Source organism: Canis aureus, chromosome 3 (assembly GCF_053574225.1).
Source record: "Canis aureus isolate CA01 chromosome 3, VMU_Caureus_v.1.0, whole genome shotgun sequence".
Lineage (NCBI taxonomy): Eukaryota > Metazoa > Chordata > Mammalia > Carnivora > Canidae > Canis > Canis aureus.
In genome coordinates, this window is record NC_135613.1 from 87,161,743 (window position 1) to 87,184,498 (window position 22,756).

At 50.0% G+C, this 22,756-nt stretch overlaps 1 protein-coding gene and 1 long non-coding RNA gene across 2 annotated transcripts in view; one reads left to right on the forward strand and one right to left on the reverse strand.

The window, feature by feature from the left end:
* Nucleotides 1–22,756, reverse strand: part of OPCML (opioid binding protein/cell adhesion molecule like) — a 1,083,697-nt gene that overhangs the window by 666,312 nt on the left and 394,629 nt on the right. The gene's annotated exons all lie outside the window — the stretch shown is intronic.
* Nucleotides 14,203–21,833, forward strand: LOC144306101 (uncharacterized). Its single transcript, XR_013373130.1, has 2 exons — nucleotides 14,203–15,094; nucleotides 20,120–21,833. It is a non-coding gene; the product is annotated as an uncharacterized LOC144306101 (long non-coding RNA).

The following is a 22,756-nucleotide window of genomic DNA, read 5'->3' on the forward strand; positions in this document are numbered from 1 at the left end:
CACGGCTGGACGCACCACCGAGCTGACCCTGGGGCCCCGGCTCCTGCTGGGGACACGGAAAACCCAACCACCTCCTGATGAACAAGTGCCAATCCCCAGCTTTCTGCTAAATTCCACTTCTAACAAGTAGTGGGGGCTGTTTAGTTGGTGTCCTTAGTACATATTAACAATAAATAAAGCTTCAATAAATATGCAAAGCAAAAACTAATTTAAATTGACATTTGTGTTGGGCGGGGTGAGGGGGGGAGTCCGTTACACCGTAAAGTGATTTAGGATATATTACCTCGGGCATCTGCATTACAAATTTACCTCTCATTACGGCTATGTTAACGGGAAAAGGCAGCTTCTCAACAACATTCAAGGCAGAGTTTATTAGCATATATTTGCATAATAATTAGCTCTGCAGCAAGCGAAGGCTGTCGTGTCTTTCAAACAGGCAACTTTCAATGTCAATTTTCTGTGCTTCGGTGCTCGCCCCTGTTCTGACTAAAGCCCCCGGAACCCCTTGGCCCTGCTTCTGCCAGTTGCTAAATTCTCTCCTATTGGTCAATTTGGGCTCACGATTTCACAATCTCTGTCCAAGCCCTGGCTGTCCCCAACCTGGGGACGTGGGTGACCAGCAGCCCAGCCCAAGTTCTCCTGCAGGTGCACAAAGGGACATAGTTACACACGCTCAGTCTCCACCCCCAGATGTTAGGACGCTACGGGGAGAGCTAGCCATGTGGTTAATTCCTAAAGAGGGTACAACCCAAGGTAATATTCAGTTGATTTTTGGGACGCATAAATCCATGTTGTTTGTCGTAGTTTCCTTTATAATTATGTTGTGTCTAAGCTGATGTTATAATTAGCTCCCATCGCCTGGGCTCATGCTGGCTGGGTGGTCAGGGCAGGCAGCGGAAAGCACGAGGATGAAGCTGTGCCAGGCATAACTCAGAGGGCACGAGCTCAGGGCTGACTGGTGTTGGGCCTCAGGACTCCGTCGGGACCGGGAGGTGGGCAGGCGAAGTCACGCCCGAGCTCCCATCTGTTTCTGCAAAAACTGTGGCAGCCACCGATCTCCTGAGAGGCGCTACGCATCCTCCCCAACAAGCCAGGCTCCTTTCTCCCCAACCAGGTGAATCTGGACGCTCGCTGCAAAGGGAACGAGGAGAGAACAGTGGTTCTGCGGGCGCACGCTCTCAAAAGGCCAAATGGAGAGGATGTTTTTAGACTTACCCAGATATGTTTCGCCAGAAAAAAGAAAATATTTCACTCTGGCGTGTGTGAAGTACTAGGCAAGACAGGCGGCATGTTCATCGCTCCTCAGATCCTACCAGAGAGGATGGCTTTGCCCCATCTAAGCACAGCAAGATGGACTGAGACAATCAAAAGTTTTACTGTGCTTCAAGGGAACCAACGCAGAGCTTAGACTTCCAGGCATTTCCACAACTCAGCCAGGAAAAGAAAAAAGAAAAAAAAATATATATGTAACCATATGTATTTATGGTTCTTAGTAGCTCAGAAAAGGATTTTGCAATGTGCGTGTGTGTATGTGTGTTGCAGGGGTATTTTGTAAAACATGTAGCCATGATCCCTTCTCCCGGTGGAATGAGAATAAAATGTGATTTATTGAGTGTTTACTACATTGAGAAGCTCTTTTGTAAAATCCTCATATTGTCTCTACGAGGGGCACCTGTAGCGACTCCTGGTAGATGAGTAGTATTAGTTGCATATTCCGATGTATAAAGAGAGACCTGGAGACCTTTCTGATTCTGAAGCACAAAGTTTATCAAAGGAATAGCAACGGCCTCAAGGAATTCCTGGCCCGGGCCTCGGCTGTGTGCTGTGCGCCCGTGTTCCCCGCCATGTAACTTGGGCAAGTCACCACCCCCTGGAACTCCACTTTCTGAAATGTAAACTGCAGACAGTCCTGAGGTCTTGGGGCTGCAACAGGTGCTTTACTGACAAATCCATTAGCTGTTCATTTAAGTGGTGGTGAGGGTGCCAGACGCTTTCAAAGTTTTGCTTAACGTCTGGATTCCAGAAAAATGCATCTGTCAACATTTATTAAAAATTCTGAAAAAAAAAAAATTCTGGAGACTTTGAGCTCACCGGACTCCTATAAAATCATCTATTCTTGAGATCCTGCGAATCCAAAAGTAAATCTTCATTATAAAGCCCAATCCTCTCCTCTTATACGTGGGAAATGGGCTCAGAAAGGATAAAACACTTGTCCAAAGTCGCAGAGTTAGTAAGTAGTTAGGTCGAGATCGTGCATCCAGTCCAGCTCTCTGTCACTGATCACTCTGCATTCCTAAAACAACATTGTGCACTGATTCATGAAGCTCCTTCTGGAACACGCAAAATAAAGTTACGCGGTGGGGAGACAGCGACCCTCTGGCGGGGTGTGTGTGACTATGAACGTGCATGGGTTTCTTATATGAAGACAGGAACCTTCTAGAATCAACTAATGGTAATGGGTGTATAGCCTTGTGAATATGCTAAAAACTGCCAAACTGTATAAACTTCAAAATGGTAAATTTTTTTTGGGGGGGGGTGAATTGATCTTAATTTTTAAGAACCTACTATGACAATCATTCAAAATGCTATTAAAAAAATCTTTGTATTTAAGGAAATATATGTCCTGCTGAAGCAAGCACAGTATTTAAGGAAACACCTGGGAGACGAAACATGTCGTGTAATTGAAAAGCTAAGTCAGCATTATGCTCCTGTCGACTTTCGGGAAGAGCGAAAACATGTAGGAAAGGAAAGTAGAAAAAGTGGGTGCGATTCACTACACCCAAAGGACCGTACGGTGAGCTCTACCTGCGGGATGTCCCCCAAAAGAGAATTCATTCATGAACTTCCTCTACTTATGTCTAGGAACTGCTTAGTGGTCAAAGGTGGGACAAGTTCATCATAAACTCTATTTTGGAACCGCTATATTATTATGAATTAGGAAAGTCGAACTCACTGCACATTAGAGAAGAATTAAATGCTAAGTTAAGTGCTAAGGGAGTGAGATAACTCTGAGCATAGTACTGGTACTTTTTTTTTTTTTTTAGGTTTTTTGTGTTTTTGTTTTTAAAGTGAGGCTCTGTGGGGGATCCCCTGGTGGCTCAGCGGTTTAGCGCCTGCCTTTGGCCCAGGGCACAATCCTGGAGTCCTGGGATCGAGTACTGCGTCGGGCTCCCAGCACGGAGCCTGCTTATTCCTCTGCCTGTGTCACTGCCCCCCACCCCAGGTCTATCATAAATAAATTAATCTTTAAAAAAATTAAAAATAAATAAAAAATAAATTAAATAAATAAAAAATAAATAAAGTGAGGCTCTGTCAAGTCTCCCCCCCCAACAATTCTTTTGAATTCCCCTCCCTCCCAAACGTGGTAGACCTAAGGACGGAAACACACCCAGTACAAACAAAGTTAAAAAGCTATTTTTTTTCAGTATATATGTTTCTTAGCAACAACTTCCATATAACATGAAAAAAGTGAAAAACTAGAAACTAATTTTTGTGTGTGTGTGTGTGTTTAAATTTAAATGGTATGTGTACTTGCTTCACATTGTCTTTCTAGGTTGGCGTTCATGATTCAAGTATTTCAAGAGTGATACGTTTTCTTTTTGGATTCATATTCCAAACGAAAAAACTGAAGTTATAAGGGAGGCAACTATGTGCTCAGACAGTCTGTCAATGACCCACCTTTTTTTTTCTCTCTCTCCGTTTTCTTTTTTCCTTTGTATTTATTGCAAAAACAAAAAAATGTATTTATTGCAAGTTGGAAAAAAAAAAAAAAACGAAAAGGTCAAGTTAGTGCTGCTGCTGTTCCAAAAAAGGTCACGAGGTCAGAGTCGAAAGTTCTAAGTTCAGATTGAATACGACCCTCCTCCCAGAAGGTCACCAGGTAGTAAGGGAGCAGAGCTGCCCATCCTATGGGGATCTTCCACAGCTGGGACTCCCCACAAGCTGGAAGAATAGTTTGGGGGCCCCCACAACGAAGCACCAGCAAGATCGGCCCCGCTGCTACCACCAGCACTGCTGCTCCATTGCCTGAGCCCTGTGGACCTACTCGCTCGAATAATCCGACGAGTCTCCACGGTGGGCCCCCAGGGCCGCACGCTATGACACACCCTTGTCCTCAGAAAACATTTGGGTTCTAAGTACCAAAGAAGCGTATTTATTTATTTTATTTTTTAGTAATCTCCACATCCACTATGAGGCTTGAACTCATAACCCCAAGGTCAGGAGTCACAGGCTCTTCTGACTGAGCCAGCCAGGCGCCCCAAAGAGTGAGTTACAGAGATTTCATGGACACCTTGACTTCGTGTTGGGATCCGGACCTCACCGACGTGGGAGAGCAGGGGCGGGGACAAGGGTTTGTGTGAGGGCAGATTGTGGAAGCCACCCCAGGTAAGAAGTCAGGCGACTGGGAAGGGTCAAACTCAGAAGGAGAAGAAGCCAACGCAGAAGAGAGATCTTGACTTAGTCTCCACACGTGAACTGAGGTTCCGGTGAGGTTCAGTCCTGCAGAATTGCTCTAAGGAGCCATAGGAACGCAGCTCAGGGTTACTGGCGTGAGGCCTCCACCTGTGCCTCCTCTTTTGTCACAGGCTGCTCCGTGGCTCCTTAACTTGCTCACCCTCATGCTACGGAGTGCCTAGAAGGTTCCTGAAGGCACCACTGAGCCCTGGGGCAGAAAAGCAAGGTGCGGCTGAAGTTGACATCTGTGGGACACTTCTCGTGCAGCACTGGCTGAAATAAAAGGTGGACGGGAAGAAGGGGACGCGGGTGGCAGCCCGTGTCAGGTACAGTCTCCAGAGACTGGGGCCAAAGAGGAGCAATGTCAAGTGACTTCCTCAGCAAGATTCAAACAAGGGGACCCCAAGACATCACAGGAAGCGTATGAGGTGAGGGGGGCTCTCAGCACCAGTCACGGCACTGCTCCCAGAACTGCAGCAGGCGCTCCTCCTGCCACGCACGCCCACAAGCCACCGCCGAACTTGGACCGCACGCTCCGCGAGACGGACGATCAAGCCAACGTCAGGGACCCAGGGCGCTCAGCGTGCGTCTCCTGGTGCCATCCACGCAACAAATGCTCAGCCAACGGCTAGTGGGAGTGAAATCCTAGATTGGGAGGGAAGTGAACTCTCTTCTGGTCTTGGCGGCCGAATCCCCAACCGAGGTTTTGCCAGCCAATTATAAACAATAGCAATAAAAAGTTACTGTTTATCGATCCAAGTACGATGCTATGTCCTTTATATATGGCATTTCATTGAAAACTCACAAAACCCCTTAAAAGAAGAGCAACGAATAACCATGCCGGCTTCGTGGATAAAGGAACAGGCTCAGAATAGTGGCCCAAGGTCACACAGACCGTATCTAGCACAGCCGGAATTCAAAACCAGTTAGACTTATTCCAAAACGTATATTCTTAAATATTAATCTATCCTCCATCCCATGCCATCTATTCTCTACATGAATGACTCCAGTAATGGGAATCTCATTCATTATTTGCCGAGATAGCTTGTTCAATCTTTACAGAGCCCTCGGGGCCCTACAGAATAAGTCAATCCACATTCTTTCTCTCAATATGCAAATCCACTTGAAACGTCTATATCTTTCTAGAACTCATTCCAAATGATAATCTTTCATTTTTCTAAGACCACCGAGTAACAGATCTACACGGCTTCCCTGACATCTGGCCTCAGATGTTACCTGAGGGATTTGTGCATCGTGTTTGAGCTAGACTACAGGACCTCTGAATTCCTTCCTGACTCAGACATCTCCTCCTGGTGTTAGTACGATGGTCGCCCCTGTCTTACTTTGGCTAGACGGAGGCTCAGAGATCTAGAAACTCTACCTAAACATATTTCTGGCATTAGGACTAGTCCACTAGAATAGGTTGCTTTGTGTTCCACCTCCTTTTAGGTGGAAAAGAAAACGTGAGCCCTTACTTAGCTCCAGGGGGTCATAACAGACTGCACACCTAGCTCACGAGACCCTCTAGTAAAGCTCCCAGGAGCGGGAAGCTGAGGGCTGGGGAGAGAAGTCCTAACCGACACTGAGTGGGGCTCGAGCCCAGGACGCCTGATAAAGCCGGCCAGGTCAGGGGGTGAGGGATAGAACACTCCTGTGGCCTATTTTGTTTATTTACTCTTAGAAAAATATGAGTAACAAGGAATCTGGCTATATCCATCCCCGATCGTTCATCATTAACCAACCTCCTTGCAACTGAAGCGTCTAAGTGCTTTAAATGCTGATGCAAAAATAAATAAATAAATAAATAAATAAATAAATAAATAAATAAATAAAAATAAATAAACAAACAAATGCTGATGCAGTTGGAAAGAGAGCTATTGGAAACCGTATCTCTCAGTTCCTTTTCAAACATTATCACAGTGAAGGACAGAGTTAATAATCACACAGAACCAGCCTCATCCCCAGGCACCGGGCTACACGTTCTCACAGCCATATGGTGTCTGATACTATGTGAAGCGAATCTTTTAAGCGAATACTTGGGGCAAGAGAGTCGAGAGAGAGGGGAAGAGAGCAGAGACGGGACCTCCCAAATTCTCCGGCTCCTTCCTGCCAGCCTCCGAAGCGTTTTGTCAGACAGAAGAGAGGAAGACAGCATGCATCCCTCTCTCTCTCTCTCTCTCTCTCTCTCTCCAAGTAGCCACGAGGATGCAAAATGTGGACACTGACAGATATCAGAGGTGACTGTAGGATCAATATTTCTATGACACTGTCAGGATTGGTTTGGCAATCTGCTGTATGCTCATCAGACTTTTATTACTAGGTCATAGAAAAGCCAACTTCCTCCAAAGACTGGGCCTGAGAACAGGTTCGCTGGGTCTCAGAGCTTTGCCTTAATAGAAACACAGAAGTGGGCAAGGCTGTGTGGCAGGCGAAGCCCTCCATTCCTTCTAGGCCTCTCTAAAGAACAGATAACATTTCTAAAAGGTGCCGGGAGGGGGGGATTTAGAGAAAACCGCGGGGGTATCGTTGAATCATGTTGGGGTGCAAGGTTCCATGGAAGGCCTGGGTTATTTGCTGCAGAGGGTTCTTCTCCGAAGCTGACACCTTCACCTGCTTTAGGGGCTGTGCTGCCTCGCACACCTGAGGCCCTAAAAGGCTTGGCCAAGGGAAAACACAACCCAATTTCTCTGGAGGTTCCGAGCACTTAATCGGGAGGAGGAGATTCTTTAGGGCAAGTCCAGGACGCAGAAGACTCATTTCCTCTTGACTTGGAGGAGCAACAGAAAGTAGGAGATAAGGCCCAGGAGAGCAGAGCCCTCTCAAGGCATGGTTCCTCCAGGATGTGGAAATCCCTGTGGGAACTGGAAGGAGGTGACAGCAATCGAATCTGCCTTCAAAATCCAACCATCCTGTAGCTCCTTTTGTTACTTGAATTAAAACCTAATGCATTTTCATTGAAATACTCTAAAAATTATGATCAATTTAATGTAAACTCCATAATCTCTGCCTCTCCCATCTATACTGATATTACTATTTTTTTAGAATTTTAGAAAAATGTTGTGTATTCTTCCCATAATTTATTCTTTGCGTGTAAAAACGGATTTAAAAGTCTGTGCACCTTTCTCTAAATATATATATATATATATATATATGCCTTAAATATATAGATAATATATATTATTAACATAATATAGATAGATAGATTATCTATATATTAAGAAAGAGAGAGACAGGGGAATGGAATACTACAGTATTTTATGCTTTATTTATCTAATATTTTGTGGCTGTCCTTTCAAGTCAATACATGTATATCTTTGGAGAACAGATGGGCTACTTCTACCTAATTCTACATTTACTTATCCAAATAGTTTGCCCCAGTCTCCTATTCCATAACCGTTTCCACCTTAATGACTCAGGTTTTCGAGGAGAGGGTGGGACTAATCTCGGGGCCTCTCCACCTCTCTGCCCCCCAAAGCCATCCCCTTCCCCGGCTCCCCCCCAGGAAAGCAGGCGTGAGGACAAGCTCCCATACCGTGGTCACCGAGGTCGCCAACATGAAAACACTGACGCCCAGGGGCACCGCGCGGCCTGGCGCCGGTGCTCAGGTGGGTAACGGCGAGATGAAGGCTGGATCTCCCACCTCTCGCCTCCTAATCCATTCTGAAACACGAATTTCACCCAGTTCTCTTCCTTCAAGCAGGTGAAACCCAAACAAAATAGATTTCAAGTCTCAGGTCAGCTCTGAATGGTCACTAGCCACGCAATATGTAAAAAATACGTGGGGAGGGACGCCTGGAGGCCTCTTGGGTGGAGCGGCTGCCTTCGGCTCAAGTCATGATCCTGGGGTCCTGGGATCAAGCCCCACATTGGGCTCCCTCACTGGGGAGCCTGCCGCTCCCCCTGTTTGTGCTCGCTCTCCCTCTTCCTCTCTCTCCCGATCTCTGACAAATAAATAAATAAATAAATAAATAAATAAATAAATAAATAAAATCTTGAAAGAATATATATATACATAAGAGAGCGTAGTGTAGGGAGATACCTGGTGTGACAGTGATGGTCGCCTGGCGCCCATGGGAGGTGGCCCACGCAGCTTATTCTGCTCTTCCCTAGGGATCCACCTACCGCGGTACTGTGAGGACCCGAGAACCCTGCAACAGGCAGATCCTGGGTTCCGAGCCCAAGGAGCCAGTTTCTGCGCTGGGTTCCCTGGGGTGACGGTGAGATCAGACCTGGTCAACTCCTGAGCTTCTCCTACAGCAATGTGAGCCTGAGGGACGCGCCCCCGTCTGGGTGGAGGGGGGAGCCTGGGAATGCCTGCGGGCGTCTCAAGGGGATCCAGGCTTCTGCTCATCTTGCCCCAAAGCTTCTGGGATTGCCTCATCCTCGTAGGGAGCTGAGCACCCAGAAGGGGGTGGAAGCCTGTGATCCGCCTGGGGTCTCCTCGTGGCCTTGGGGCCCTACCGCGTGTAAGGGGGGAGAGGTGGGAAGCGCTGTGAAATCAAGCATGAGCAGAGCAGGACCCCTCTCTACCTGCTGCCACCTGCAGAGCTGGATCCTGTGTTACGTAAAAACTGAAATGTGAAGTGAAATTATGTAATCAATAGCGGGAAATGTTGGAGCCCGCCTTTACGAGCGAGGACTGGGGGATAGTCTTCAGAATTTCTATAAATAACTTCAAAAGCAAAAGCACAAGGAGAACCGATGATTCCGGGTGTGTCAGAATTGAGGATTTCTGGTCAATGAAGGAAATGTCTTAAAAATAGTCGACTTATTAGAAGATATTTGTAATGAATTGGAGAAACCCGGGGAATTTTTACTTTGTTTCTACAAAGAAATTCAGCAAATCATTAATAAAAACAAAAAAGGGAAAAAATAAGAAAAAAATTTAAAAAAGGACAGAATTATAATGGAATACAGGCAAAAGACATGAACAATTTAAAGATGAAATCCACATGGCTGTCGCTGCAGGAAGCGATCTTCCCCTCGTTGGTGATCAGATAAATAGAGATGAAAATGATGAGCAAAGAAATGAAATCAGTTTACACATAACTGACCGGCAAAAACTGGGAGGCTGGATGATGTCAAGTGTTGTAGGGAAAGGGGACCTTATGGAGCCCGTTATTCCAAAGAGAGGCCCAGAAGCGCTTGGCTTAAATAAGCAATATGCTGTGGCCCCCAACGTCCCGTCTGGGTGCGTGTCCCTAAGGGGGGTGCCCACGGCGTGCTGGCGGGGCGGGGGCAGCCGGCCGGGAAGAGGCTGGAGGTGCGCACAGCCTGGAAGCAATGAAGTCGGTACACGCAGCGCAACCGCCGGATGCTGGTGGCAACGCGGAGACCAGAGGCCCAGCAGCGCCTGTCACCTAATCGCCAACAGCAGACGGCCTCCCTGTGTTTTTACCCTGGAGGTGCGAGCAGAAGCAACGTGCATGCAGTGATTGGAGTGGAGGGTGAGGACCAGGGGACACGGAGGGAGGGCGGGAATGAGAGGGCAAGGCCCCCAGCACCCACCCGGGTGGACGCGGTCGCGTTCCAGTACTGGTCTGTGCCCAAGTCAAGAAGAGAGGCTGTGAATGAGAGGCGCCAGGGTGCGGAAGCCTGCAGACCTCCACTCCGCTCCATCCGTGCCCTGCCCCCTGCCCCCTGCCCTCCCGGCGTTCCCTTTCCGCACACCCTGGCAGTGCCCGGGCCCACGTTCCCACTTCGTGGAGCCCTCAGCGCCGTGGCCTCCAGTATTGATTCCCGCGCGACACAAGAGGGCGCTCCCTGCCCGCGGTCCCGGCTGTCACTCCGCATCCAAGCTATAAAACCAGAAATCACAGATTTAGCCCTCATTCTGTGCCACCCTTTCCCTGCTGGGCAAATGCAAAGCGCACACTTACGACGGGGTAGTGAATGACAGGTCCTGAGAAGCCCTGAGCCCCGAAAGCCTGGGGACGGGGTGGGCCGCTCTCCCCGGGTTCCCCAGAGGGGCCCCGCTGGCTCTCCGGCTTGTCACCTGGCTCGTCCGCCGCAGCGGTCCTGCCCGCCGCCCTCAGTTCCCAGCTCACCCCCTCCTCGTGTTCTGCATCCCCACCTGCCTCGATTGCTCTCCTGGCCCAGCCTCACCATGAAGACTCTGGTCGTTGGCAAGGCTATTAGCCACGTCATTGTCGGCACTGCGGGTACACGTTGTGCTGGTGTAAGTCAAGGGAGACACACTTCAGCTCAAAAGAAGGAAAAAGTGACGGCAATGGGGCGGGAATGCGTGGGGAGCGCCCGTGTTTCCGATGGGCAGCTGGGCACGCGGCGTTCATCGTTCTTTCCAGCCACTAATTTGTTCTTGGTCTTAGTGGAAACGACGAACGATCCCCAGTCTGATTTCACTTAAAATAGATTTAAATCCTCTCGGTGAAGAGGGAGAAAGTAAAAAATGTTCCCGAAGTGCGCTGAACTTGTCCTCGGGTAGAGGGAAGGTGAAAACCCTCCAAAGAGCACAGGCAGGGGAGGCCCCGCGGCCCCGCTCTCTTCCCACGCAGCCCCGTGCCCCGCTCACCCAGGGAGCTCACCGGTTCCCTAAACACCCTCTGTTTGGAATAAAGGGCGACGTCTCCCAGCTGCCGTGGGCCCCTCGCATCCCGCCCTCCTCCGGGAGGGGGCCGCGGCAGGCTGCGAGCCCGGCTCTGCTGTTCCCGCACCGGGACGCCCTCCGCCCGGCAACCACACTAGCAAACCACCTTCAGGGGATGAACTGGCGTGAAGGCGGCATCCCACCAGCAGCTGCAGAGCCCGGGCCGGGCGAGTGGGGGCAGCGGCCCACCGTGGGCCATGTGGGGGTCCCCATGCACTGGGACCCACCGACCCACCTGCAGGTAGAGCTGCAGCAGCCCAGCCAGGCGCACAGACAGTGGGACGCCAGAAGGGGCCCTGGGTCGACAGGAGGGGCCCATCGCGCCATGACTCCCGCGCCGCAGGTGCACACCGTTGACCACCTGGTAGGCCGGGCCTCAGGAGGCCTGGTGGGGCCAGACCTTCGTCCCTGAGGCCCCAAGGAGGCTACTGCAGCCGCTGGGTGGCCACGACGGAAGATGGGATTGTTGTGTGCAGTGGACCCGCGTGTCATTTCCATTTCCTTGTGGAAATGGGTTTCCCCAAAACAGACCGTCCTCTCCTCTACAGAAGGTTTTAGCGGTGACACTGCTGACACCCCCAGGGTTCGGCTGGGAGGACACCCGCAGGCCAGCCGGGGTCCCTATGCGTGCATCTCATCAAATGAGCTCTGACCTGCCCCAAAGGCAGCAAAGTTCCCGGGCCCACGGGGCTCCCGTCTTTTCAGGTGGGAGAGCCACCGGGCGCCTCGACGGTGGAGAGGAGCTTGCCTAGTCCGAGGGAGCTGGGCGGCCTCGGGGCTCCTGTCCTTGGGACCCCTCGCCCGAGTCTGGGTCTTCGCGGGCTTTCTGTTCGGTACTTGCTCTTCCGGGGCTCGTGCGGGGGCCGGGCTCGGGCCCAGTTGCTGGGGCTTCAGCCTGTCATTCGCAGGCCTCACCGGCCGATGGAGCTGAACAAGCTGCACGGACGGTGGGTGCCCAGGGCGCGGGGAGACGGGGCGCAAGCGAGGACCCCAGCCTTGGGTGCCAGGGGTCGGCAGCTGTGGACTTGACAACGTAAACTGGGAGACCCGGAATCGGAGAGGCCCCCGTGTACTCAGGCCCTTCCCAGCTCATCAGCCTGCAACGTGGTGGCACCTGGAGCCGGGCCTCCGGGCAGTGGTTCAGTTTAGACGAGGCCTCGGGGGAGGGTGCGGGGCCTCAGGGCGAGGGTTCGGGGGCCTCGGGCGAGGGTGCGGGGGCCTCGCGCCTGGAAATGTGCCCACGCCCCACCCCGGAGCTCCGACCCAGGCCTGTGAGAAACAACCACGTGTTTAACCCCCAGGGCGAGGGCCGCCTCCAACAGACCTGGGGACCTAAGTCCAGATGGGACAGCCTGGGCCCCGGGCTGTGTCAGGAGAGCCCCTGTCCCCGGGTGGGGAGGACACGGGGGCACACTAGAGCTCCTGTCGGCAAATGGGCCTACCCGGTGATCTTTCCTTAGGTGGAAGCTTCTCTCCGCGCCCGCATCCGGTGGAGAGTGATCCTTCCCACTTCCTCGGGGATGTCCCGACCTGCATAGACGGCGCTCAGGCGGCTCCCTGGCCGCTGCGTCCCACCACCTCCGCTGCGTCCCACCACCTCCGGGAAGCGAACGGCTCCGAGGATCGCAGGTGCCCAGACCTCGCAGCCGAGTCCGCGTCCCTCATCCCTCGGACGCACCTGTGTTGTGAGGCGAGGTCCGCTGAGCTCAGTGAGCGAACCACGGAAGGCAGCGCGCTGCCCGCGGGGACGCACTCGGGGCTCACAGCCCGTCGCCTGACTCTTACACGCGGGTGGGCGCACATTTACTTCTTGAGGTGACACATGGCAGCTTCTGTCAGAATCTCCCAGTGAGACTGTGAAAGGATCCTGCTGTGAGTCCTGCTGTGGGGTCCTGCTGTGGGGTCCTGCTGTGGGTCCTGCTGTGGATCCTCTTGTGGGGTCCTGCTGTGGGTCCTGCTGTGAGTCCTACTGTGGGTCCTGCTGTGGATCCTGCTGTGGATCCTCTTGTGGGGTCCTGCTGTGGGTCCTGCTGTGGGTCCTGCTGTGGATCCTGCTGTGGGGTCCTGCTGCGGGTCCTGCTGTGGATCCTGCTGTGGATCCTGCTGTGGGGTCCTGCTGTGGATCCTGCTGTGAGTCCTACTGTAGGTCCTGCTGTGGATCCTCTTGTGGGGTCCTGCTGTGGATCCTGCTGTGGGGTCCTGCTGTGGATCCTGCTGTGGGGTCCTGCTGTGGGATCCTGCTGTGGATCCTGCTGTGGATCCTGCTGTAGGGTCCTGCTATGGGATCTTGCTGTGGATCCTGCTGTGAATCCTGCTGTGGGGCCCTGCTTTGAGCTCTGCTGTAGGGTCATCTGTAGGTCCCTGCCATGGGATTCCTGCTCTGAGGTCCCACTGTGGGGCTCTGTTGTGGATTCCTGCTGTGGGGCCTCTCTAGGAACCCTCTCAGCCTCAAAGGGAGGCTGAGAAATTTGGACGGCCCAGGTTTTGAAGCATATTTTAATGGTGCTTATCACCCAGTCAAGAATCTCACTTCTAGGAAGAGAAGCTGAGGTTGAAGGATGAGTCTGGATCCAGCCATTAGCATAGCGTGTGAAGTCCCAGACAGTCTCTTACACTCCCACTCACGTCTGAGTCCTTCCCCTGCACACGTCCTACCTACCATCCAGCTGAGCCCACCGCTCACCAGCCTCGGACAGCCTTCTGTGCCTTTGCAGACGTCATTCTCTCGGGCTGGAATGTTCTGCTCTGTCCAGCAAAAGTCCTCCCATCATTCAAGCCCCCCCGCCCCCACTGGCAGTACAACATCCCCTGGGAGGCACCCCTTAGGGGCCCCAAGGAGTTTGGCTCCGTCCTCTAGGGTCTGCACGTGTGCTTCCGTTTTACTCCTACCACACTGTGCTCAGCTGTTTGCTGGAGCTCATCCCTCGGCTGAGAGCTCCTTGGAACCCAGGGTTATGCCCGTTTGGTCCCGGAAAGGCTAGCATCCGGCACCCAGCACCCAGCACCCAGCACCCAGCACAGTTGCCTTCCGCTTCAGTTCCCAATGCAGCCCCTGGAGGGAGCCCTGCAACTAAATGAGCTCTGCCTGCAGCTTCCCGCGTTGCTTCAGCCCCCAGGAAGCACCAGGTTCTTGGGGCAGGCGGACAGGAGGGAGCCCCGCGGAGCCGGGGAAGCAGCCGGCAGGCGGGCTCTCGGCCTGTGGAGTCTGAGAGGAGGATCCTCAGGAGGATCCGTGATGCGGCACTGCCTAGAAAGCCCTTCCTCCCTCAGTGCCAGCTCATTCCCTTGGAAGGCGTTTCCAAGTGCGGGGCCCTCGCAGCCTCCTGCCCGCCCTCCCTGCGGGGGAGCCGCCCTCCTGCCCCAGGCTGGCAGCTGCGCAGCTCACCTTCCCAGAGAGCTACGGCTAATCCAGCCAGGCGGGCGGGGGCGGGGGCCGCCTTGCACCTGCGAGCCCCTTGGGGTGCGGGCCCCCCAGCAGCCCTGCACCCCGGCGCTGGGACCCAGCACGGGCTGAGCCCGCCACCCACGTCGCCGCCCCCCGCCGGCCCTGCTCCCGGGCCTCACCTGCCTGCCCCGGCCCGGCCCACTGACCCAGAAAGCCGTTAAGCCCGCCTGGAGCTGCGCAGCTCATTACAGACCAGGCTTCCATTTTAAAAACAAGGGCTCCAGCCAAAAGCAAAACAGGACCGTGGCCAAGGAATTTAACGACAGCGTGGCCTGGACAGACACCAGCAAGTCAATCGAGCAGATGCCCAAGGGCTGAGCATGGCACTGGGCGGGGACAGCCCACTCCCTCCAAGGCTCTGCTGGTGTCGCCTGGGGATCTGCTCCACTGCTCCCCACACCCCCCCCAACGTAGCTGGCCAGGGCCGGGGCCTAATGGACACTTGGGAATCCATAGAGACCTCTCCTGGGCCTGGGGAGGTTCAAGCTTGGCATTTCCTGGCCACACGGCAGGGGAGCAGAGAAACGATAAGAGGACACGGCAGTGGCTTTATGGCATCCTTCCCCCTTCAGGACTTGGAACCCGAGGTGAGCCTTGTGTGAAGGGGCAGGTCGAGCAGCCCTTCGGCCCGCCGCCTGCTGCTTGCCATGCACCCTGGCACACACGCTCATATGCACCAGCGGGGTGGCATGCATGCTCATCAGTGCAGGACTTTCTTTGAGGTTCCTCTTCCACCTCTAATGACAACGGAAAATACTGACAAGCATAGACTTTACCACGAATTAGCCTTGTACCACTATTTTTTGCCAGCTCTGAAGCTCCTCCTTTGGAGAGCACCCTTCTCTGAAGGAATGGTGTTTGCATGTCCCTGTGGACCCTGTCACACTGTCCTGGAGGGGACAGGTCCTGAGCCTGGAGCGACGGCTGGTGCTCTTTTCTCTGTGGCTAACAGCTGTTAGGACGATGGGCATGAGGGTCCCTCTGCTTCGTGGAGAGAGCCTGCCTGGGGGGCAGCTACCCTCTCCCCATTCCTGCTCTGTGCAGGGCAGGCCAAATGGATGCAGAGAGGCAGGGTCCTGATGAGGACACCCGGCACCAGGGCTCCAGGGGTGCCTGCAGCTAGGGGTTGCACCCTCTATTTTGTCAGCCGCTGAGCCAATAAACTCACATTTTATTATTTTTTTAAATTTTTATTTATTTATGATAGTCACACAGAGAGAGAGAGAGAGAGAGGCAGAGACACAGGCAGAGACACAGGCAGAGGCTCCATGCACCGGGAGCTCGACGTGGGATTCGATCCCGGGTCTCCAAGATCGCGCCCTGGGCCAAAGGCAGACGCCAAACCGCTGCGCCACCCAGGGATCCCTAAACTCACATTTTAAAAAGCTGGATTGACTTACTTGTATTTTTGCCACTTGCAATCCAAAAAGACCTGGTAATGCATTATTAATGGACTCTCTCATGTTCCGGGTGCCCTAGGGAAAATCAGCAGGAACGGGGGCTTGGCATTAGGTGAGATGAGGTCACGTACCCAACTCAGGGGAAGACCAGGCCAGGTGCTCTGGAGATCAGGCTAGAGTCCCACACGGGCTCTGAGTAGCCAGGGCCGTTCATGCCGAGCGTGAGAACATCCCACCCACCCACCCCCCGAACCGCAAGAGTAGTGAAGGAGGGGTTGATGAAATTGGTAGACTTCCTAATCTTAAATGATTCACTCTTTCTTTGGATTCTTATTGTGTAAAAGATTCATTTGGCAATTAATCTTGTACAGCCTTGTGACATCTTTCCCATTGTTGTCTGGGACTGTTATTTTAATCTTTTGTTGCTAATTAACTTTTTGCATGCTCCAGCCTTGTCTCCCTAACTAGAGGCAAATTCTCTGAGTGTGGAGACCTGTCTTGGCTATTTTTAACTGGCTAGCGAAGACCAAATTCCATACTGCATCTAATCACAGAAGAGACCTGGGAAGCAGGCTTCATATTCTCCTGCTACAGACAAGGAGAGTGACGCACGACAACCGCTATGTCAGAGCAGCTAGTAATGTCAGAACCAGGATCCGTACCCGGAAGGTTCCAGTCCGGCCCACCCCACAGATCCTGGCACGCTGCCTGGCTCGGGCGATGCGCTCCATAAACACTGTTTGACTCGTATTCTTGACCATCAATGTTTTAAGATGTAAAATTAAAGTTTGATGAAGGTCAGTTTTCAAATTCAAGTTTTAGTTTCTCATAAATTGGTCTTAAGCTTCAGCAGCGAGACACGGCTGAGACCTAGAGAGCTTCATACCTGGGAGGCAAATATTGACCCGGGCACCTCTTGAGAGAGGCTGAGTTTGAAACTTGAAGCCCTCCATGGTTTCAAATGGAATCGGAGGAGATGGGGCTCTGCTCAGAAGCCCCTGTGGGTGTGGGTAGTTCCCTTCGGGAGGCTAAGGCCGCGGGAGGAAGGCACTTGGCCCAGAGGAAGAAGACCTGGGTGTGAGGGGAGCACTCGCCGAGGCTCCCGGGGCTCCCGCGGCCTTCTCTACAGTGACCGTGAGATCGCCTCCGAGACCAGCGTATTCCTTATAAACGTGACCCCCTCATTTTCCGTTTAAAACGTTGCTATTTCTTTATTAGAACTCGAAACAATAATTCAAGCATCAGTGAGCACCTACCGTGCGATATGCACTTATTATAAGAATCCTAATATTAGAGCAGGTAAGTTCAGGAACACGTATCAGTCCTCTGGCATACACGTCAGTCCTCTGCTCCAAGCTCACCTGTCTTTTCACTACGTTCGGAATGAGAGTAAACCACAGATGGTGCAGGTGAGCAGGCCAAGGCCTTGCTGCTCCCCACGTTCCCAGTGCATCTCCTTTACCTTTGCTTCATGTAACAGCCAGTAAAACAGACTCCTTTTACCCAATGTTCGTGTGTGTCCTTCCTGTTAAAACTCGTTTCCTTCCTGTCTTCCCTCATCCCTGCAACCAAACATACCTCCTGAGTGTGGTATGCACCAGGCATTGTGGCACGTAGTAGGGCTGTTAATCTGCCCGCCTGCCTGCTGCTCCCCCTCATTTCCTCCCAGAAAATGCCTCCTGCACCCAGGTCCCGGCTACTCGGTGTTCTGAGCGGCGGCCCGCTTGCCACTCCCCACCTGACGCGCAGCTCCTTGAGCTCCGGGACGGGGCTTTCAGGATCTCTGAGATCCCATCAGTACCCAGCACAGGAGCAGACGTGTTGAAGGGATCTGCAAGGCGTTCGGTACATTGGGCAAGACAAGCCGCACAGAGCAATCGCTAATCATGCGTCGGTGTGCGGCCCACCTACCACGGGGCACGCACCCCTACAGTCGAGGGCCAGAGCTTGAGTTCTTCAGGAGGAGAGGAAACAGCCACACGCAGTGGAGTGGTACATGAGCAAAGAACCACCTCAATGAACACACACACAAAAAAAGCCAAAAAAAAAAAAAAGAACAAAAAACAAAACAAAAAAACCCAAAACCAAAAACAGAAAGCTCTGCATGTATCTCAAAGAATTATCAGTAGTTGGGCAAAGACCTAAATAGTTATTCCAGGTTGGGAAGGAAGTAGAAGAGTAAAAAGCCTCTCTGGGTCCTCTTGCAAACCCTACCTGAGAGTGAATTATAGACGTAGAAGGCAACCTAGAGCATGCTCATGTTTATCTAGTTGCATCATTTAATCAGCCTGTCGGTTCATCCAATATCTAGCTCAGCTCCTCCCTGCTGCTGTTAAAATCTCTCCTCCTTTTATTCAGTTCTCAGAGAAAATAGAGGACAGTTAATGATCCCCCCCCTCACCCCGTACATTTCAGAACATGGTATAAAACAGCACTGGAGAAAGGCTTTTAATAATATATTTCAAATACGCAGATCCAAAGGTGATAATTCAAGTGCAGCTTTAAGGCTTTTCAAATACCTTATTCCATCTGCCTTGCTCTGATGGTTCCTATGAACACATTTTCATTTTCTAAATCTGGAATTAGTAGACTCTACTTGAAAAGAGATATTACAGTCAAACAATGTTCTCAATTCGAGGTGTAATTATTTTTTCCCCATTTTAAAAGCCTAACATAAAATGTGATGTGATTTTTTTTTTAATTTTGCAAGGGACATCAACTTTTTTTATGTTATTCTATTTTTTTTTAGCCCCCCTCTGAGCTTCCTACAACTTGGAGAACATTACAAATAGGAAGAGAAATATGGATAAGTCCAATTTCCAATTTGCAATAAAAAAGTCCATTTATTATCTGACAGATACCCTCCTCTTGACTCCATCTGCTTCTTGCAGCCGAAACCTCTGCCACAGGACGTGTGCTTGCCTCTTCATTAGGGAGAGGGAAGATTCTGTGCCGCTCCTTGCACCACTTCTTCCCTCTTCCCCATTCCTGTCCCATAACTGGGCCATGATAGGCTTCCTGTGTGTCTTTGAAGTGCCGCCCTAATGTATCTTGATGAATTAGAACTTTACTATTTTGAGCTTATTCCTGAATCAAAACTCCTCTGGATGCTACACTCAACCCTCAAACCTAAGTATACACTTGAACCTGCCTCAGATGAGATTGCACTTGGAGTCAGACATCAAAAATGTTAGCACTGAGAGGCACATTCGAGGGCATCTGGTTCAAACCTATAATTTAACACAGGATGATCTTACGACCTAAGGAGGTTAAGTGACTGAATGAAGGTCGCGCTGCTGGTTAGCAGAGAGCTCCGCCTAACATCTAGTTGCTGCTTATATTTCTCTTTGACATTTTTATTCCATTTACCAACATTTTTCCAAGCTGTGTTTTAAAAATAGAATTCCCAGAAAGATGTTAATAGAAATTTTAAATGAAAAGGAAAAAAAAAAGGTTCTGGGCTAAATAAACTTTAAAAATACCAGTTTGACCCAGTAGTTTATAAATTTACTTACCGATTTATTTATTACTGGGCTTCATAGAAAATTTAGAATGTTCTTTTTTTTTTTGCAACCCCCCCAAAAGAGAGATGGTATACACATTTTTGCCCAACGTATCTGATCACAGGCCTTTCGAAAATTATTTTTGATAAGCATCTATTGCTACATCTCAGACCCTAGTGGCAGAGAACAGTGTTGGGGAGATGCTCCCCTCTACCCCAATGCTGCCGGAGTAAGGCCAGCTTTGTCAGGGGCTCTTCCCCATACTTTATAGCTGAGTGATCTTGCGTGTGCGGATTCTACTCTAGGAACCTGAATTCCCATCTGTAAAATGGGAACTCCCCTATCTTACTAGATCGCTACATGGTACAGGGGAGTAAAATACATAAACTGTGATCATCACATTGGATCTGTGACCGTGCGCAAAGGTATCTACTATATAGCACAACGAAATTAATATATGAAAAAAATGTGTGTGAAGAGAAGATAAGGGTAAGAAAGGAAATACAAGTATACCGGAAGTCGGCCCAAAAATATATTTTAGAGTCTTACACACATGTGAACAGTGGGTGGCAAATTTGACTCTGTGCTATCAAGCTCAGAAAAGAGAAACACACTCTTACTAGATTGACAAGTGGTTGGTAAAGTAAAAGTGAACTCATTTCTCAGAAGAAATACAGCTTTTTTTTTTCTTTTTTCTTTTTCCCTCCAGTACTGACCCATCAGAACACTCCATGGTCATCAACTCTTCAGAACACAGACTCCAAAGTCATGTAGACTCGGGCGTGAGCAACCTCGGCCTCTTCCTCGGTGACATTAGCGAGATCTTCCATCCAGTGGGAAGATGCAAGTGCCCACGGATGGAGCCCCCCACCCACCAAGTGGGAGAATGTGTGCCATTGACAACACCGAGTGAAAGTCACAGCAGGCACTTTCCTCCACAACACCCCTCCCGGGAAAACAACTTTTATCATCTGTTTCTTTTGCCCTTGGTATGCAGTGAGTTAGGTAATAGTATCAAAGAGGATTATAGTAAGAATAATTCGATAATAAGCTAAAACATGCTGTTGTCTTAATTTAATTCGAGGAATGGATTCATTACACAACCTGGAGAAAGAACCCTTTCTGCAGCTGAATTTCAATGGGAGTGGAACAGTAATTAAAAAAAAAAAAAAAAAAAGACAAGGTGGTAGGTTTACTGCCAAACACTAGAAGGCAGGTGGCTCTGTTACCAACACAGAGTGATCCAGATGCTTGAACCACCATTTGAGTGAAGGATAAGGTTGGAACTTTCAGAAAACAGGGATATTAGGTGTTCGGGTCCCTGTGTTTTAATATACAAAGCTGAGTGACTATAATTTTATCCCAGAAAGATTTCAAAGCAAGTTATATCAATCATCCATCACAGCAATAAAAAACATCTCCAAAAGTTCTCACAGGAAGGCCAGTCTTAAGTAATGTAGTTTCTGGGTGAACCTGCTGATGTACACTGATCACCAAATGTATCCAAATGTAATAGAAGGATTGGACCCACTATCAAGAGTTGTTGGATGTAAGCCAATTAGATTTTGAAGGACAAGTGCCAAGAAAAAAAAAAGTGAACAGCTGATCTTGAGCCATTCTTTCTGATAATAGTACATGAACAGGACCAAGTGCCTTGCTGTGATCATTGCTACCGTGTGACAAGCATAGATACACACGTAGCATCTGGAAATATGTCAAACAGGCATATATTATGCCAAAAAAGGAATTCTGAGTACATTCTGAGCAACGAATATATTTTAACAACAGTGGTATTATCTCCCAAGGTGGTTTCTTTGAAGGCAAATTTACCTAATGAGACAAATAAGCTATATTTTTTTTGTAGGAAAACTGATAAGTATTTATCCCATGCTCCTTATTAATTATAAACTTCTTTAGGGCTAAGCATTAATTGTGTTAATTAATGAAGTCACTTAGTTGTTTGGAGATAGTGACTGAGCACAACCAGGTGATAGCAACATTCTCCGTGCTAAAGTTAAAGCAAAAGCCTTCTGACAAGTCTCTGACTCTAAGGGCACATAATCTAGTTGTGGGATTCACAGCTGAATTCATTAAGAAATGAGGAAGAACATGATTAAGCGTTTGATAAATGAAATAAACAATAAGGACTCAATGAAGTTCATACAAATAGGATATAATCGAACGAAAGCGGGGGCTTCAACTAAACCCTAAAAAAAGCCCGATGTGTTACGATTGGGTAGAGACGCTGGATGGGGGTGGAGTGGGGTGGGGTGACTGAAGCAGAAGGAATAGTGTGTAGAAAGCTGTGACTGAGACCTAAAATTTGACATCTACTTTTCATGATTTAATAAAAAGATATTTATTGAGCACATGCCAAGGGCCAGACCTTGTTCCAAGGGTTGGGAATAAAATAATGAGCAGAAGTTGATGAGATCTCTATTCTTATGGAGCTTAACATTCTTTTTTCTTTTTCTTAAGGTTTTATTTATTTATTCATGAGAGACACAGAGAGAGGCAGAGACACAGGCAGAGGGAGAAGCAGGCTCCATGCGGGGAGCCTGATGCAGGACTGGATCCCAGGACCCCGGGGTCACGCCCTGAGCAGAAGGCAGAGGTTCAACCACTGAGCCACCCAGGCGTCCCCTGTGGAGCTTACATTCTAATGGGAAACACAATAGTCCTCAAAACAATCACCCATATAAATTGGCAAGAGCTCCCTCTTTGACTAAAATTTTAGTCAAAATTTCTCTGCGATGTCTTCTTGACTAGGTCTCATCCCTGGCCCTGCCCTTGGCCTGCTGAGGCAGTGTGTCAAGAACTCCGCAACCTTGATATCTAATTTGCCTCCTCTTCCTCTAACCTTATACCTTCACCAAGTTCCTCGCAGTCATTTTCAATCTACTTGTTGGCCACAAATCTCCACTCGTTCTGGTCAGATGTGAGTTCGGTCTCCCCCCTCTGCTCTAATAGTATTGACTCTCACTGCAATTGTCTTGAAAGAAGTATTCTTTGCTATTTCTAACAAATATCTGGTGTAATTTTTCTCTCCAGCAAAATGTAAAACTATAACCATGAGTTATCTTGTGAAGAAGAGATACCCAAGGCTGTGATACCATAGGAGGAGAACCAAGAAAGGACACACAGAGAAAATAAATATTCAATTGCATGTGGCGATGGGTTGTACTTAGGTTGGTGAGAAACTGTGGGAAGAGCACTGCAGTCAGAGGAAGCAGTGGAAGTACCGGTCTTGTGTTGAAGTCTGGAGAACCAGGAGAGAGACGGCGCTGGTGACAGCAAGGGAAGTGGTGGGCGGGTGGAAGCCATAAGCACCTCAGACTCGGTGTAT